This window comes from Grammomys surdaster, unplaced genomic scaffold (assembly GCF_004785775.1).
Source record: "Grammomys surdaster isolate TR1022 unplaced genomic scaffold, NIH_TR_1.0 203, whole genome shotgun sequence".
Classification (NCBI taxonomy): domain Eukaryota; kingdom Metazoa; phylum Chordata; class Mammalia; order Rodentia; family Muridae; genus Grammomys; species Grammomys surdaster.
Genome location: NW_021604648.1, coordinates 11,175,186 through 11,194,299, shown reverse-complemented (window position 1 = coordinate 11,194,299; position 19,114 = coordinate 11,175,186). Strand labels below are relative to the sequence as shown.

Below are 19,114 nucleotides of genomic sequence, written 5' to 3'. Positions count from 1 at the left end.
CTACACAAACTAGCAGAACCTCCAGACTTAGTCAGGCTGCCATTTGGAGAACTGAAAGACAGTTCTCCACCCACACTCCAGTGTCATTCCCTTCCCCACATCCTGCCTTTCTGTGTTTATAACCCCTGTGTGAATGAATTACAATTTGAGAAAAAATAAATTATTTACAAAAAAAAAAAAAGAAAGTTCAGAAGATAGGTCAGGAGTGGGAATAGAAGTGTAAGGTGGCAAAGCTGCCACTGAGAAAAGGCTTTAGTCCTGTAGGCTTCTGCACTAGTGTCCCACCCCCAGCTGCTCACATGTGGAACATTATGCAGAGAAAGACGACACTTTCCTTGTCGAGGATCTTATTATTTGAAGTCTTCTAGCAGCTGGACTGCCTTCCTAACAGTATCCCCCCCTCCCTAAGTTGTCTAACCACTTCATATTCAATATAATTTGGACTGCCCAAATTACTCAAACTGAGTCTAGAAAAGAATAAAATATAGCTTATTTTGCTGAATATTTAATATGAGAAAAAAAAAGAAAGACAGTTCTCCAGAGGCCATCGAAGAGTTTTTGCACTGCCTTCTTGGCTCTGGTTGGCCCGTGGAGGGATTCTGAGGCTCTGGCCCAGCCCAAGAGACTAGCAGGTCTTGGAAGATCCTGGGAACTACACAGGAGAGCCCAGGAAACAGCAGAGCCTGAGGGAAGATGGGTGAGCTTCTTGGCTTCAGTAGATGATGGGGCACATAGAGTGTGAACACTTTTTGGTAAATGACCCCAGAGCCAAATTCTAGAGCAGCAGAGGAAGGGACAGGTGGGCAATGGCAGAGCACAGGGAGGGCCTTGGTCTGACTGTGTCCTGAGCTTTTTGATCAGATGTGCAGCAGCCTGGGGACCTAGAAGCCCTTATTGATCTGCGGCATTTCCTTAGACTGAGTCAATCTCACTCAGGTTGGAAACCTGAGTGACACCTGTGGTGTTCAGTAGTCTGGTCTGGGTGAGTGGGCTTGGCCAGTGGAGTCCCTGGGGCCACTGTTCCCAGGGAAGGTAAAGTTAGTCTCAGGGTTACATGTTCTACATAATTCAGCTCCTGAGAGAAGGGGAATTGGTCATCTTCTATGCCCTGCTATGTACCTACAGACCCAGAAAACATGCCTTTCTTACAAATGCCCCTGTGAGTTGACTTGGCTTTAAAAGCTTTGTCCTGGGTATTCCTTTCTGCATGGCAGAGTGGCTGTGGGAGGACAGAAACATCTTGTCTCCTGAGGGCCTGGCCTTCATGTTGCATGCTCCAACCTGCCATTGGCTCTTTGTGTGTGGCTTGTATTACTTATAGGGACACAGCTGGCCTCAGGGAAAGGGGAACAGAGAAGGAAGGTGCCTGGGCACCTGGGCATCTCCACCAGCTAGAGCCACCATAGCCCTCACTGGGTGGTCCATGTGGCCCTGGGACCCTTAGATCTACTTGTATCTCTGTGCCTTGCCCCTTGCCCCCAATTCTCACAATTCTGTGTGAGGTTACCCAAGCCTTTGATAGGTAGCTGTATGGCTGCCCTAGCTCTCAGCATCCAGAAATATCCTGGACCTAGATCCTCCTTGCCACTGTGCGAGGGCTCCTAGCTCTCTACAAAGAGCCACTGTTATTTGTGCTCCTGTTGTTGGCCCTCGGCGTGAGCCCTGTCTTTCTATCTCTCTAAACAAGTCTTCACACAATGAACTAGAAAAGCATAGGCAAGTGGTACCCCCATCCCCATATGAGCTACTGGGTATGACTGCCTCCCCAACTCCCATGCTGAAGGGGTACTTTTGCTGGCCTGACCTGTCTGGGTTGCCAGGCTATGCTGTAAGCTCTGGAAAGGCCAGTTCTAGAGGGGACTAGGGTTTGTTCTCAGGCATTTTTGGATTGACAGGCAAGGACTGGGCTCAGGCCATATTCTTTGGTGTTTACCTTGGGGTCAGAACTGGATAGGTACCAAGGACTTGAAGCTCCTTGTGCTGGTAGCAGTCTGAATTGGACTCCCTGGAAGAGGACATGGGTGTGATTGGGTACAAAAACTTTGCTTCAGTTCTCAGTACTGTGGCCTTGGTAGGGATTCATCCTTTTCCTCCCTTACCTCTGTGCCTTTTAGTCTGTTTTCTAAGGAGCTGTGATGTTTTACATGACTGGAGCATCACAGGAGGACAGCAGGCCCAGGCTTTATCCCTGTACCTGGCTCTAGTCGACCCCTGGTATGGCTGGTGGCCCATGAGGCTACTTCATTTTGTCATCTCTGCCTGTGGTGACTAGGTGTGGCTAAACCCTGGGAGTTGGGAGGTGAAGGAGATACTTGTGGCTGCCAGCAGCAGCCTAAGTGTAAGTAAAGGTATTTTAGGCCAGGCAGCCCCATCAGCAGTAGATTCCAGGCTCCTGAGAGATAGTAGGCTCTGTCCTGACCTCTATTTTTATCGACAAAATGGACCAGTTCTGTCTTGCCTTCTTGGTGTTTGGGGTGGGGATGGGGTACATAACTGCATCCTAGATGATCCCTTCTGGGTACACTGGGAAGGTCTGGAGCCCAGCCAGTTCTTTCCTTTTCCCCTCCCCACTGCCCCATGTCTGTGCCCAGTGCAGCGTCAACTTCTGCTCTCCCGGGATTCAGGACTCTAGTTGGGGTGGGTGGCTGGGCAGGAACAGAACACCATGTTCCCTGAGGAGATGCATTTCCTGCAGTGGCTTGTGTGTTTGGGGGATTCCCAAGAGGCCAAACCATAGGGATGGAAGCCAGAGTGAGGCAGGCTTGGGGTTGCTCCTAGGTCAGAAGAGATGAACCCTCCTTGTCCATACTGAGGCACAATGGCCTGACCTGTGTGAGGACTTCCTGGAAGCAGTGTTTGGGAGGACACCTGATAGTGAAGACAGATGAGGAGTGCCATTGAGGCAAGAATGCATAGTAAGGGTAGTAAGCAACCTCTAGGGAGGATAAGGGTTGACCTCTGACCTCTGCAGATATCTGTTGACCTTAGTCTTGGTCTCTACCATCCTCTACAAGCCTATAGTTAGACTGGGTCTCATAGAGACCCTTAATTTAAGACAGGATAAGATTTGCTGGGCATCCTGGGGCTCTCTGACACCCAGCTCTCATCAGGTCTGACCCAGGGCAGGGTCTTTCTACCTAGCTGATCGGGACATAGATGTAGACAGCTTTGAGCAGTCCATAAGCCTGGGGCTTGGGCCCTGGTAAGGACATCAGTTACAGCTGGCTATAGATCGATGCCAGGTGTTCCTGGATGCTGGCTGAAGGAAGGGCTGTGTGTTGTCACAAGGAAGGAAGAAAGGAAGGAAGGAAGGGAGGAAGGAAGGAAGGAAGGAAGGAAGGAAGGAAGGAAGGAAGGAAGGAAACACCTGGCTGGCTGCCCAGAAGGCCATAAGAGGCATTACTCTGGATGCTGCCTTCACTGTGTTTGTCAGAGAGACTCAGGTGGGCCTGTGGGACTTCCCCTTTTGGAGCTTTGAACAGTACCCACTCAACCTACCCACTACCCCTGTAGGTCAGTATTCCTGGTAGATTTGCCAAGGTGGCACTTGCTGCTGACCTCAGGGCCTGGCAACCCTCCTAGACTCAGCTCTAATCTTTGGTCCTTAGTACTGATGAGAGCTGTAAGTTTTCTTCCTGGCCCTTAGCACTCCTGGAATGTCTCGGTACATGAAATGTCAGAGGTCAGATCTAAGCCCTCAGCGAGGCCCCTAACCCTAATCCAGGCACAGTGATGGTTTTTCAAGCCTGCCATAGTACCCTTGGTATGCTCGTGCATGGCTGCCCACAAGTGCCTGATGCAGCCTTGTGGAACCACACAAAAGACATGTTTGTTAGCAACAGTTAGAAGATGGTAATAAATAGAAAAGACTGGGGATTCCCTTTCCCCATCCCACTGACTGGGGTGGAATTTGCCAGTAACCTGGCCTGGAACCTATCTCTGCCATCCGGCCAGGACTTGGGCCCACATGTGCTAGGGGACCCTGGCATGGAGCCAAGCTTCCGCCCCCAGCTCTTGGGCCTTCCTTTGAGGAGTAGGGGTTTTTAGTGAGACACTAGGTGTGGCAATGTCAAATGGCTGAGCTGTGAGGAGAAATGGGGCTGTTGCTGATAGAAATGCAGGAAATTCAGGGGAAGTTCTGCCTCCTGTAGAAGCACAGGGTTTGACAAGTTTGGGATGCATAGGGCCAGCCATGAGTGTGTTGAGTCTGGTGTACTATAGTGACTTTAGGGAGGATACAGTGAGATCCCTGAGATCCCAGAGCATCCTAGACTCTATGACTATTGTGGGAAGCGGGTGTGGTGGCCATTCCCAAATGGCACCTGGGACGGTTGCCAAGTCTTATGACTAGCACCTGACTTCCTTACACACCCCTGAAGAGCCACGTCCGCAGGCTATACTGCACAGACTCGCTGCTACGCATTATCAGGCCATCTGACGAGCAACACACTGGACCTATTCAAAGTGCCTACATGGCGGTATCTGAGTGGTGCAGGCACAGGGATTTAAGGGCGGAGAGAGAGAGGCTTTTTGGACATTGTTAAGGTTCCTGAATAAACTCCTTTGAGAAGAACTCCGCATGGTGTCGCTCTTTTCTGCGGGTCGGATCGAGGAGCGACAACTATGATGCTCATAATTGGGGGTGGGGAAGACCTTCCCCACGTCCCCTTACTAACCACAGGCTCAGCCCAGGGTGTGCACTTTTCTGGGCTTGGGTTGACATATTAGTTTTACATTGCTTGTGTATGGTCAGGTGACTTTTCCTTGTCTCTTGAAGAAAACCTTTTTCTAAAGTATTACTCATGTGCTTCCTGCACCCCACCCAGAGACCTTATCCTTGGTTACCTGGAGGCCCCTGAGATGAAAAGGGGCCTTTGTTATCCACTCTCCATACCTGGAATCTTCACCCAATTCCATGTAAGTACTCCAGACCTGTGTCCATGTACCCATAGCCTCCCTGGCCTCAGAGCCTATAGAGTCCCACAGCCATCGGATCCCCGGTTCCCTCTGACCTGAGCATTGTTGAGCTGAGTCTTCAGATGCCCAGGGATGGATCTGTAGAACTCAGATTCTAGAAGTAGAATAGAAGTACTGTTGAGTGGTCTGAGGCAAAGAGGTGGTCCTTCTCCCACAGGAACTGTGACAGGTCTCTATGTGCCACTAAGCGAGTTCCAGCCACCTCTTTACATTCCATTTGGTACAAAGGAGAAAGCATCTGCTCATTTGTTTGCATTTTTATTGCCTGGTTACTTGTGGGATGGGGTCTGTTTTCATGTTAGATCTGCCCTTTGTCTTCTGCAACTCTGCTCATTGTTACACGGAGGTAGTGTTCTTTATTTTTGATGTGTATGAGCTCAAAATATCACTAATACTAATGTTTTGTCTTTTATGTGTATTGCAAGTGCGTTCCTATGGTTATTTGTCTTTCAGCTGTGTTTCTTTCTTGTACAAACATGTCTTTCTCTGATTGTAAAAGTAAATGTGGGGTTTTTAAAAGCATAGAAAAACCTGGAAAATACAGAAGAGCACAAAGCTAAAGAAATAAACGTTGCCAGCCGCATCCCTGGAGATGCATGCTTCCTGTCCTTCATTGTGTTCTGTTGAGTCTCTTGTGTGTGTCTGCTCTTTTTATTTTTTAAACAAAAGTGAGTCACTTGTCACATATGTGGTTCTATATCCTAATGTTTCCACTGAACACTCATGGACTGGAAAGGTAGATACACTGAAACAACAGTGTGGTCATCTCTAAAACAGGGAACTTGGGAATACTTTGTTTCTTGTCAGTTTGTACTTTCTGTCATTTTCCAAGAAGCCATTGGTGCTGACATGATTAAGTGGTTGTAGGAATTGGAATTACTATATAATAAGTACACCTGGTGAGAAGGGTTCATGGCCTGGGCCTACACCTTCCATATCCCAGAGCTGGCCTCAGAACAATGGAATCTGTCTCTGGGAGGCTCCACCTCTGTTCCCTAGCCCAGCTCTATTCTCTAGTCCCTTCAGTTCCTAGGGTTGGATGCTCACTGTGCTGGAAGTAATGAAGCTGAGATGTGGACTCTCTGGCAGTATCATGGAGCCAGGAGCCTGTCTGTGTATAGTGAGATTGAAGATCCTCTATCCTTGTGACAGAATCTAGCTAGGGCTTACACAACTCTCACTCATACCCTGCCTCCTGGCTAAGCCCAGCCTCGGTCCTGTGTCTAAGAAGTTCTTCCAAAGGTCTAACTCCAGTTCACTAAAAGCCTCTAGGCTTCAGGGTGCTAGGTCAGGATGCTAGGTGAGAAAGTGCTTTGTCGCAATGGGTGCAGTTTGAAAAGCATAATGGCCAGGGGTGGCACCCCACCCTCTGTGTATGTGACTGTTAACATCTCTCTACAGTTTCTTCCTGTTCCCAAGGGCCCCCTACTCTGTCCAAGAATTGGCTGTTCCTGCCTGCTGTCTTTCCAGAGTCTCTTTAGGTCTGAGGGAATCTGTGGTATGTTTGGGCTCTGTGACTTGGGAACAGATAGAAGCTGTCAGCATGGTGCCACTTTTTTTTAATTGAAAATTGATTTTTTTCATACAATATATTCCACTCTTGGTTTCCCTTCCCATCTCCTCCCAGATCTTACCCAGCTCCCTACCCACCCAACTCCACACCTCCTTTTTCTCTGTCCTTACAAAACAAACAGGCAAATTAAAAAACAATAAAACACTGTTAAAGAAGGGGTATGTGTAGGTACAGGCCATGAGAGGCCAGTTGGGCAGCAGGCTAAATCCTCAAAAAAAAAAAAATCTGTCCCTCACCTGACAGTTACACTTCTAAGAATCTGTCCAAAGCAAGCCATACTGACTTAGAAACCCACCTTGGCTTTATATAGGGCCTGGCTAGCTCCATGATCGGACATTACTTGTGCAGAACACTGGTTTCTTGCAGATACTGGTCAGGTGGAATGTGCAGACATAGCAGCAGTGCCTGTTATCATGGTAGTGTCAGAGATAGCCTCTGGAGGTGAGCTTAGTTACCCCTTTAGCCCAGGCAGGGAAGCACTGCAGCATATGATGCATACTATGAATGCGGTTCCAGTTTTGTGAAAAAATAGATTCACACAAATGGATACAGGAACAAAAATCCAAAAAGATCAATTTCCAGTGAGACCACAGACTTAGCAGAGAGAGCTGGTCCTCAGCACCCCCTTATCCTTATCACCTCATGGTTTTGTGACAAGAATGAATAGAGCACACTGTATAGGACAGAATAGGTGATACAGATATTTGTTCCCTGGGCTCTTGGGTCCTGTGGAATCATGTGGACACCATATCCACAAAGGTATCTGTGGCAGGCTGCTCCAGAGGGCAAGTATTACCTAGGCCAAGAGGGAATTCCTGGAGAGGGATCCAGATACTCCAGCCTTGAGGCAGAGTCTGGGCAATTCCCAGGCCAAAAGGCAGGCCTACAGCAGTGCAGAGGCCTGTGGAGGGCCCGGCTTACCACTTTCCACCTTGCACCAGCCACATGAGCTATCTTTCTGTGAGATTTGCTGCCTAGCTTGATAGTCTGTCTGGCTCTGTCAGATGAGCTAAACTCAGGCTCTACTTGGAGCAGCTCAAGCAGCTGGTACCCCTGGGCCCTGACAGCACACGCCATACTACTCTGAGCCTCCTGAAGCATGCTAAGATGCACATCAAGGTAAGCATGCTGTGTCTCATCAGTCACCCTGATGTCCCCCAGCCATCCCCACCCTTGGGCAACATTGGTTCAGAGGACCTGGAGGTGGGTGCTGGAGCCACCTAGCAGGTACGTGTCAGGAGCTTGTGGGGGGACCCAGTGGGAGCTGATTGGTGATGTGGAGGTTATGTGACTTGTGTTGGGTTTTGTTGAGGGGTGTTTGGCAGGGAGATGGTGTAATTGGCTGGACAGGCTAGACAGGTTAGAGATAGTCCTATATAACACTGGGCTATGGAAGGCCAGCTGCTAGAAGAGGTGGAGTTGAGGGAGGAGCCAAGGGGTCACTGCATGTCTTCGTAGACAGTCTGACTGGGAGTAGGCAACAGTTAAAGAGAGCGGGGGTTGGGGGGGTAGAGGCTTTTCTTGGGATTTGGTGTGGCATTATGCTAAGGGTGATATTACCCAAGTAATCCCTCAAGGCCTTCAGACTGAGATCTGCTTATTGGGTCAACCAGGGTCTCTTTCCCTTAGAGGGGCTCCTCTGCCTCCAAGGTGTGAACTTGAAGGTTAGGTGGAAGTAGCTTTGAAAGAGTTATACCCAAGGCCTTGGGGTTTTATTAGAACAACAGTGTCTCAGGTGGGCCCACACAGGAGGGCTTAGGAAGGTGGGAAGGTCTGCCTTACAGGATACACCAGGCCTCCTTGCCAGCATTTTCCTTACAATTTTCCTGCTGCTGTTCCATTCTCAGATGCAGCAGGTAGACTGGGGAAAGCCCAGTCTGAGGGCAGGTGGAGCTCTCATGAGTAGGGTTGGAGAGAGACATCTGCCAAAGTTTGGATGATACTGTTTCAGGGCTTGAAAGCCCATTTGTTTCCACTTCCTGGGGCTGGCTAGCAGCACTGGGCATTTGACAGCGAGGCATCAGGCTGAGTGTGAAAGAGCAAGCTCAGTAACTAGTCACCTTGCTGTGGTGAGGAGGGGTATGTTAAGCCTTTGCAGGGCACCCTGTGGCTCTGTCTAGCAGCCCATGTTATAGGTAAGCATCCTGCCTGTGAAGCTTCTGTGCTTATGCCCAAGTGAGCCTGTTCCTTCTTGTCTATGGGCTCACAGACCACCCTCTATCCCCAGAAACTGGAGGAGCAGGACCGCAGGGCACTGGGCATCAAGGAACAGCTTCAGCAGGAACATGGCTTCCTAAAGAGACGTTTGAAGCAGTTATCAGTGCAGAGTGTAGAGCGTGTGCACACTGACAGTACTGGTTCTGCTGTGTCCACAGATGACTACGAGCAAGGTGAGTGCCCAGGCAAGCAAGGTAGGAGCTGGGCAGCCCAATCCTGGCCTCTGGGTGTAGGTATCTGCAACATTCCAGGGTGACAAGGAAGTGCCTAAGGTGGGATGGTGCTAGTGGTGACAAGGTAGGTGCCCATGTCACCTGAGCTACCTGCTGGCAGGACTACAGTCATCCCACAGCCTTGCACGAAGAAGGGATGAGATGAAGACAGTGAGGCACAGAGGCCATAATTGTGAAGGCACAGGGCTATGTGAGGCTGTGAGAGTGGATGACTCACCAGAGGGCAGCATGCTGCAGTGTCTGGGTTCATAACCCAAGACTTTGTCTGGAAGCATCCTAGTACCTTCAACCTCAGGGCCCAAAGGACCTCCTTTATCTCCCCCCAACCCAGGCTCCACTTCCATAGAAGGGAACTGTGGGCTCTAACTCGGGGGCCTCAGGCTGGCTTCCCTGACCCTTCCTCTCTCTGTTCTCTCAGAGGTGTATATAGAGGGCATGGAGTTTGGCCCTGGGGAGCTGGATAGTGTTGGCAGCAGCAGTGATGCCGATGACCACTACAGCCTACAGAACAGTGGCTGCAGCGACAGCAGCTTTGGGCACCCTTGCAGGCGGCCTGGCTGCCCTGGCCTTTTGTAGGCTCCATGTCCTTTGCTTCTTGGCCCACCTGCCTGTTCACCTAGCCAAGCGTCTCAGCCTTCCAGTCCTCCCTTGACTCAAGCCAGCCTCATCATGAGCCTACAGCTGTGCCATTCTCAAAGCTACAGCTGCTGCCTGGTCTGCCTGCTTCTGCCTGCCCACCCTTCGGTCAGGACTCAAGTTGCCTGCCCCTTCTCCGCAGGGCAAGACCCCATGCAGGGAAGCAGGGTCAGGCTCTCGTATCCTGGAGCCCAGTGTAGCCACCCACAATCTGTTCTCAGATTCCTAATCATTCCAGAAGTATTAAATATCATTTCTACAAATCTCAGAAGGATCAGTGTAGGGGCCTTAATGACCACAATGGGGAGCTTGAACCCCAACATCAGATCCCAGGAGAGAGGAGTGGACTGAGGAAGAAAGGAAGGAAGGGAGGCAGGAAGGTGCTGCTGTCCGTCTATCCATCTATCCATCTACTTGTTGGTCCACATGATCTTCTGAGGTGTGGACAGAGGTATCTGTGAAGGGCAGGACTTGGATGAGCATCTGGTGGGTGGTCTCCTTTTCCATGGTGTCAGGAACCATAGGGATGTTCCTGGGGTCTGGCTGGACCACCTCAAACCAAGTTGGGTGGCTTCTGCTCTTTTAGGACCATCAGATGTATACACACATGCCTAGGCTCACACCCACAAGCACAAATACACATGGATGTCTGAGAATGTATGTCTTGGGATAGTTGGCCTGAGGTCACTTGGAAATGGTGGCCCCTAACCTGTGCCTGACTCTCACTCAGGCCCCTCCTCACCTGGGCCAGGTGGCTCTGCATGCTCTGCACAAGAAATAGACAGGGCTTTTCTTCTTGGCAGGGGACTGGAATAAGCTAGGTGGCAAGCTGAAACCATTGGGTCCTCCAAGCTTTCTCAACTTCCTTTCTTTTTTTTCTTTTTTTTTTCAGTTTCAGAAAAGTGGACTTTTATATAGTCACTTTATTTCATGAAAACTGAAGTTATGCTGAGGGCTGAGCATCACTGGCATTGAAAAAATATAATAATCATAATGTCTGGACATCTCTCTTGGGGGCTGGACAGGAAGGTGGAATTGTGCCTGCTCGATTGACTAGACTTCTCTTGTAAGCTTCCTGGCTCAAACATGCCTCTGTACCTAAGAAAGTGCAATGCTCAGTGTGTGTACCAACCCTGTTCTCCACAGTATGGGAGAAGGGAGGACAGAGGAAAAGGAGGAGGCGAAACTAAATACCCCACTTTCTCTCAAGCTAGAAGGAAGTAAAGGGGAAATTCTTACCCCTTGGGGTGGGGTAAGAATTTGTTATTTTCAGTGAAAAAGGGAAGGAAAATGTCACACCCCGGCCCCTCCTCCTCTTCAGAGAAAGTGTGCTCTAACTAGCAGCCTCTACGCTACTTGTCCGTGTATTGGTGTTCACTGCACAGCACAGTTGGGAGGGTAATTAGGCTGACCCAATCCTCTGAAGTCTGCTGAAGACCTGACAAGGGGAATAGGAGGATCCACCATAAGAGGCAACAGTGTCAAGCTGCAGACTGAAGGGGAAGCAGAGAGGAACAGCTCCCGAGGCAGGAGACAGTGCAAAGGCCACAGCTTAGCTCCCGAGGCAGGAGACAGTGCAAAGGCCACAGCTTATTTGTTTTTTAAAAATTCTATAATTTGGAAGAAGGTGGTAATTAATTTCCAAAATACACTTCAGAGTCCCACCTTCCACATAGCCTCCTTTACTCACAGCCCTTTGGTTTTTCAGACAAAATTTAAGAGCCCTCATAAAGTCATATATATTGGTTACCCCTCAATGCACCTGAAAGTAGTGTTCAATCCCTTACAAAGGCTATGTTCCAGAGACTCTGTCGCTATGCACCACTTGTCTTACAGCTCAGTGGTGTGAAGACACACATTAGGGTGAGTGGCAACAGGAAATGGGGAAGCCCAGGCACATGAGTGCAGGGAGGGCAGGGACACCACTTCTACCTTCCTTTGCCTAAAAAAAAAAAAAAAACCAAAAAAAAAAAGGTGGTGTGATTGGTTGGAAAGGGTAGAGAACACACCCCAGAACAATATGTCAGTTCCAGAGGTAACAGAACAAACAGTCCCCAGAAAGGTGAGAAGGGGGAGGTCAGGGTAATGCTTGCAGCATCAAGTTCCTCAGGAGTTTCTGTCGGCCCAGCTCATAGTCCTCCTCATCCATGTTCACCAGCAGCTTGATGGCTTCATGGCCCACAGCTTGCTTGAGGGAGTCTGTGATGAAGACGCCTTTCAGTGTCTCTAATAATGAGCCATTAATGTAGTCTCGCCAGAATGCGGCGAGGTAGGTGAGCTCAGAGAACTTGATGTCACAGATGATGGAGCCCAGGTCCCAGGACTGGAGGATAGTGTTGGCCTGGTTAAAGTGCTCAAACTGGCGCTCAAGTGGGTCCTGCTTATTGGAGAAGACATTGCCCTGCAGAACAGTCTCGTGCTGGCAGTATTCCGCCCAAACTCGCAGCCTGATGTCACATGTCTGCTTTTCCTTCGGGTCTGGTGTCACTGACTTCCGGCGTTTTCACTGGCTCCCAAGTGTGGTTCTCCCTTGGGCTGGCTGCTTACTACACATCTGAGAACCCGAAGTGGGGCAGCACACCACTGGATAGTGGGGAGGCACTGTGGAGGGCTGGGGAGGCCTCGGCTCTGGATCACTGAGGGCTCTTGGGGTCACATAGCGAACTGATGTCTCCTCCAGATACTTGTCCACAAGATCAGGGCACACAGCCCATTTCTTCTTGAGAGTAACGTAGGGCAGCAAGTCGTGGCGAATGATGATGCGCAGCAGCTGCAGCACCTGGTGGAAGTTACTCCCGTCGCAGCGGCCCTGACGCTCCAGTGCCAGTAAGAAGTCACGTCCATTTTGGATGAGTCCATGTTCATGGTCATCAATAACATCAACAAAAAGGAAGGAAAGCACGCGAACATCTCTGTGTGTAAGGTGCATGCCCACGATGTCAAACATGCGGTGCAGGCTGTAGAGCCCGTGTTCCTGCTCACCATGCTCTTCCGGTCACACCTGGCTTGCTCGCCTCTTTAGGTTCGCCATGCTAGAGGCTCAGAAACGGAGTGCTTTCCAGAATCTCTGCTCAGCAGCTGTAATCTCTAGTGATCTTTTATCCCAACAATGCAAAAGCAGAGGCAATCATATCTCAATGAGTTTGAGGCCAGCTACTAAGACTACCTTTGCAAGAAACTTAACTTCCCAGGGCTCTTCCCCTCACAGGCGCTGGCTCCCTCAATTTCCTTTTTTTTTTTTCAAGTTTTAAAGAATCATTTAATGTGTTGGCAGAACTGGCACAGAGAAAGAATAAATAATAGTGCTTTTGGGAAGAGTAGTGATGAATTGGGTAGGCAAAGAAAGCCTCATTGTGGATGCAGTTACAGAGATAACTTGTGGATGTGCAAAGTTGCTGAGTCCGTAACAGAAATGGCCCAACCCACACAGATAGCCTATTTGGTTGTCATCTACAGGGAATAGACTCGGCCTAGTGAGCACAGGGATGGGAGACTGGAGAAAAACTGAGCAGGTCAAACAAGCGTGTGTGTTCACACACCCCTCAGAGATTGCACTACAGAAACAACTGCTACTGAGATGGCTGCAGGTCAGGCCATCTCAAATGCTGGAACCCAAGAAATCCTCACTGGGCTCGTGCGGCCAGGGACAGGCCTCTGGATAAGATTCAAGCTTCCAGAGCTACAGCATTAATCAAATGTCCATGAATGAAAAGAAATTTTTTTAGATGTTAATATCAAGTCAATAAGCTAGAATCACTTTATGTCTCGTACCCCTGTACTCCAAAGCTGGGCACAATCATGTTTTTTCATTTTCCAATATAATATTGAAATAAGACACCCCTTGATCATTCTTTAAGTAGAATTATGGGGTAGAGAAAACACAATTAGCTACCAGATGTTAAAACTTAACTATCATAACTAGCCTTTAAGGGGTCTCTTGACCCAAACAAGTCTCACTACACCCGTGAAGGCTTTCCATCTGCCGTATTCATGTCTAAGTTAGGTGCAGTTAACAGAGCCTGCCCAAGGTTGTTTCAAACATCTGAACTGATGAAAACATATTAAGTCATCCTCTGTATACGTCAGTCTAGGCACAGAAGCCACAGGTGGCTAACTGGACAAGGAGTCTCAGGACTGGATGATGGTTGAATCGAGGATTCGAGAAGTAGCATCAGATCTGGAAGCTTTTGAAAGTTCTCACGCTCAGAATGCTGCCATTCTGAGTCCAAGTTCTCCTTGTTGGCCCTAAGCCGGGCAGCTCGAGGTGTTTCCTTTCCAGAACACAGAGGAGCAACTACTGACTTACTGTAAGAAGGGGGTAGTCGAGACAGAGGTGAACGGTACACCGATCTACCAAAGACAGGCTGAATGCCACTACTGGGTGTAGCACTAGACATGGTGGTAGTGCTCATCTTGTGTACTTTGCCAGACTTGCTGGGAGTCTGTCCTGGTCTTTTGCTCAGTGTCCGGGGAGCACTGCCATACAGCATCTCTGTCTCTGTCTGTCTCTTGTTCTTTAGTTGCCTCTCCTGTTTGGCTCGCTCTTTCTCCAGCCGATGTAATTCCCACTGTTCTGTAACATACTCCATGAATTTCTGCCCGTTCACCACAAATGCTGTTGAGTGTTCTTGTTCCCATTGTTCAATCCATGCTTTCAACTCCTCTTCCAGCTTAGGGAGTGTTTTCTAGAGCTTTGCTCGTTCCTTTTCTTCTTTTAAAAGATTTCCCCCTTGGTTTGTAAACCGACTTGGATCTGAAGCTTTTCTCTCAAACTCTAGGAAAAGTTTCCAGCTCTCTTCCCACTTCTGAACACCTTCAAACAGTTCCTTGTGAACGTCATAGTAGTTTCTTTTGGGGGGGGGATTTCTTTCGAGACAGGGTTTCTCTGTGTAGCCCTCGCTGTACTGGAACTCACTCTGTAGACCAGGCTAGCCTCCAACTCTCGAACTCAGAGATCCGCCTGCCTCTGCCTCCCAAGTGCTGGGATTAAAGGCGTGCACCACCACCACCCGGCTCATAGTAGTTTCTTAACCGTATAATCTCAACGTCATGAAGATGGAGCAGGTTTTCTGTGTAGTCCTCAGAATAGTAAGGGCCAAAGCCCGCCTCTGTTCCTGGCTACAAAAACACTGGTCCCAGAACTGAGCCAACTCCGCTCGGATTGTCTCAATCACTTGCTTTATGGTTTGCATTTTCAGTTCTTCTAACGGATCCAATTCTAATTTCAGCACATTCCTGACCCAGTCAGAATTGGAGCCACAGGTTCTCCCTCTTCTTCAGGGGTTTGTAACCTATCCCAGAGCTCTCAGATTTGAGCACAGAGCCCCTCACATTCTGCTTCATTTTGTGACTTTTTTATTTCCAGCTGCTTTAGCAACTTCTGTAATGTTGTAATGTTCTCCAGTGATAAACAAAAGGCACTTTCACCTTCACACACTACCTCTCTCTCAAAACTTGTATCCGGAGTTTGCTCTAATTCTTCCACACACAATATGATTTGTCTTTTAATGTTGACAAATTGTTCATGCCTTGATTCCTTTGATTCCCTCAATGTTGCCACACGCTGTCGGAATAGGTTCAGCTCTTCTAAGGTGGGGACAGATGTGCTGTCCACATCACAGGCAGGCATACAAAGAATTTCCCAGAGTTCTTGCTCTTGCAGTAGCTTAAGTTCCTGCTTTCTCTCTTTTTTCTGTTTTCTCATCAATTCAACTTGAGTGCGCAAATCTTTTTCTAGTTACAAGACAGTTGTTTCTTTTAATTCTTGAAATGGCTTCACTTGTAACTCACTGCACCGGGTACTCAGCTCCTTCTGACAGATGGATATGCTTCTGAGAATCCTTTCCCGCAGGCTCTCTTCTTCAGCAACCATTCTATCCAGAAGATCCTTTATATGCTTCTTTACAACCTCAGTTCTCTGTAGTCTCTGCTCCTCTGGAATTCCAGTCAATTCCCATATTTCCCAAAGGTGAGCTAGAGCTTTCTGGAGGCACACAACAGACTCCTCAGCTAGCACCTCACTTCTCCTCTTGGTGGACGCTCCAAGCCATCCAGAATCGAGACCTTCCACTTCCCACGCGCGGGACGGAGAATGGTAGCCAGCTTTTACCTTCACTCGGTCTCCACTCTCGAGCCCCTCAACTTCCTTTCTTAAGAAAAGAAAAAAAAAAGTGTGACAGGGAGTTCCCAGAAGGGGCCTCATGAGCCCTGCCCAGGGCAGCCTCAGCTGGCAGAGGCTTTACCCAAAACACAAAAAGAAACATTTTTAAAAAGAAAAAAAAGCTCTGAAGACTCACCAAGGGACATGAGTGTGTGCCGCCTCTATTTCCTGTATGAGATTTTTGTACTCTGTTTTCCTAGCCATTGTTGTGTCCTTTTTTGCTGATGGGTGGGAGTGACCAGCGTCTCAGGGACCCATCCTCTGTAACATTGTCATAGTGTGCCTTGTGTTCCCTGTCTCACTCCACCCACTGCCACCAGCATGCCCCTGTGGCTTATGGGGTGCGCCAGGCCTCCTGGTAGGTGGCCCCCTCACTGCTTTCCTACAGGTAGCCCCTCCCAGCAGCTGCATCCTCCTGGGAAGGACATGTACATGCCTGTGTGGCTCCCATGGCTGATTCCTGTGTTCTGCAGGGCTATGACCTGGCCTCCAGTGGTACCTCCATGGTAACTGGCAGTGTGACTGTGCTTGAAAGTTCGGTACAGCAGGCCTGTTAGGATAGGGCCTTATCTCTGGACTTGGGCAAGGGCCTGGAGTGTCAGCCATGGGCAGCTTATAAATATAGCAGTTCTGGAGGTAGTACGAGCCTGGCCAGAAGGCTTCTGTTGGCCTTTCAAAACTAGAAGACCTTGTTTCTAAGGGCACCACACAGCAGTATTTGGGTAGTGGCCACAGGCTAGCCCACATCAGCACCTGCCACCTCCTCTGGTGCATTTGTAAATGATTTCCAAACTGTGGGGAAAATTCTTGTTTATCTTCAGTCATGCCAGTGAGCACCCTAGGGTGGGCTACCTCCTGATAGCAGAATGAGGTTCCTGGAAACAACTCTGGCATAGAACCTGTTCTTTGGGCACTCAAAATGACAAGTGGACAGCAGGCCTGGGTAGGAGTCCCTGGACTAGAAAGATAGCCAACATCTTAGTAAGCTTGTTCTATCTACATTTTCTGCCCAACTCGGGGCTTCAGTGTCTGCCTGAGCATGTCCCCCAGGCATTTGTCTTGAGCACACTCACCCTTAGCACAGGAGAGAGCTCTGTTTAAAGGCTTTGCTTCAGGGCCCCAGAACTCCAGGGCTCCTGATATGCCCTGAATTCTTATATCATCAACTCCCTGCTCCATCTCCAGCACCTCAGATTCTGCTTCCACCCCTGCCAGCAGAGTCCACTCCTGGTGACCAGATTGGCCCCCTTGGCTGAATTTTGTGGCAGCTCAGCCCTTTGCCTTTTAAGGCTATGGATCCCATGTAGCCTGGGAGTTGGCCTCCTCAGTCACCCAGGGGTGCTAGCCAGCTGCCCCTCCCACTAGCAGGCATGTGAGGTGTGGTCCATAGGCATGGGGGCTGGTGCTAAGAGTTACATACTCGCTCTCCTGCTCTCTACCATTTGCACAGTATGGCCATTACTAGTAGCCATGGGATTCAGCCAAGGCTATTGTGTGTCTGTAGAAGAAAGCTGGACCAAAATAGCTGCTGCTATGTCCTCCACCTGCACCTGTCCATGGGAGTCATATGGTGCTCTACAAAAGAGTCTGGAACTCCAGGCTCAGGCTTGGGCCTCTTTACTAGGAGGTGATCCAGATGCACCAGACCCACCATCTGCTGCAGGCCCACCTGGTCTAGCAGGAGAGGACACAGACATTTTTATCTCTATATGGGCCCTAGGCCTGCCTCTATATTTCTAACCTGCAGGTGCTTAAGCTTGCCTTTCTAGGCAGATGGAGTTGTACACCAAACTGTGGCTGGACAGCCCCTACCCTTCTGTGTGCCCTAAGCCTTCCCTGCCTCTGGTGGGTCAGTTAGCCTCTCACCCCTTGTGCCTGCACAGAGAGTCTTGATCCCAGGCCAGCAAGAAAGTTCTCAGGCCTCTAAACTAGGGCACTAGGGCAGATTCCGTGCCAGAGTCAGGGGCTACACAAGGGGCCTGGTGCCAGTGCAGTGGGTGAGTTATGAGACCTGAGCTGCAGACTGGAATGGGACCCCATCCCACCTGACTAACAGATGGGGCTGTGCTGTGTCATTCTGTCATTGTAATATAAATACAGATTTTTATACCTCATTTATGGTTTCTAATTCTTTCTATCTATCTGCTCTGCTCCTTTCACTCTAGCTTCAGTTAGAGGGACTGACTCAGTGGAGCCAGGGTCGTCCTGGCCCTTGGGAATCAACCTTCACATCTCCATGAACTCCATTTCCCTGGAAGCTGGCCAGATCCATAGGTCCATAGCCTCTGTGTGATGGCTTGGGTGGAAGTACCATACAGCCTACTCTATGCTAAGTGTTCTTGTCACTGGAACTAGGACATTGTGGGCACAAAGATAGCTCAGTCCTTAAGGGCGTTATGCTGGCCTTCTGCAGAGAAGTTGCTGGGTCTCCAGATTACACTTCAAGGACCCCTCTGTCCCGCGCAATAATCTCACCAGCAAGAATGCACGCAGACACTAGGGTCCTTCTGCAGCAAAACTTTTATTGCGATGTGAAGAGGAAAGACCCCGGGCCCCGAAAAGGCACCGCTTAAATACACCCTGGAGCAGCGTGTCTATTTCTGGTTGGCTGCTTGCCCAGAAGCGCATATACGCCCCAGGATGGGCGGTGACTTGGTGCGCATTTTCCACTTGCACAAAGGCAATTTATCTTTTAAGCTTGTGTGAGCACCGGATGCCAGCGCCATCCTATAATGGCGAATACTGTCACTGCTCACCACAGCTCTCCACATCTCCCCCTTTTTGTTTTAATAAGAATCACAGGCACTGGCCAATGCCCCGTGTCTTAGGCTAGCTGACGTGAATCCATAACCAGCACCAATGAAAAGTGAGTTCCCTGTCTTAGGCAGCGAGGGTTGCGCACCCACACCTGGCATTCTCTGAATGTGCTCCCCAGGTTGTGGCCACTCGCAAGGCCCGTCATGGGGTGGACTCACAGCTAGTGGTGTGCTTCTGGCTTATGGCGTCAACCTATTCCCGTCATTGGGACCAATGGCAGCTGGCCTGGAGAAGAAAAGATGGAGCTGCCCTTGGCCTGTCTGGCATGGTACCAATCATGACTCAAATTCAAGCCCGATCAAGCAAACTCCATCTTGAGGGAATAAGCGATCAAGGAGTGATAGTTTGATACAGTCTCCCCTACCCTACCAGGTGCAATGGAAACAAGTCCTCTGGGTGCAAGGGCTAAGGGAAACAGAAAGAGATGCAAACACCTGTCCCTGTGCAATGGAGCCATCTCCCAGGGGTGCAAGGGCTGTTTGCCTCAAATTCAGGTACCAG

At 49.5% G+C, this 19,114-nt stretch overlaps 3 pseudogenes; 1 reads left to right on the top strand and 2 right to left on the bottom strand.

Moving 5' to 3' along the window:
* The first annotated feature begins 616 nt into the window (after positions 1-616).
* LOC114623899 lies at positions 617-9,576 on the top strand (annotated as a pseudogene).
* A 2,137-nt stretch (positions 9,577-11,713) lies between these two features.
* On the bottom strand, positions 11,714-12,667 carry LOC114624000 (annotated as a pseudogene).
* Positions 12,668-13,764: 1,097 nt separating this feature from the next.
* On the bottom strand, positions 13,765-18,522 carry LOC114623898 (annotated as a pseudogene).
* Positions 18,523-19,114: the final 592 nt, after the last annotated feature.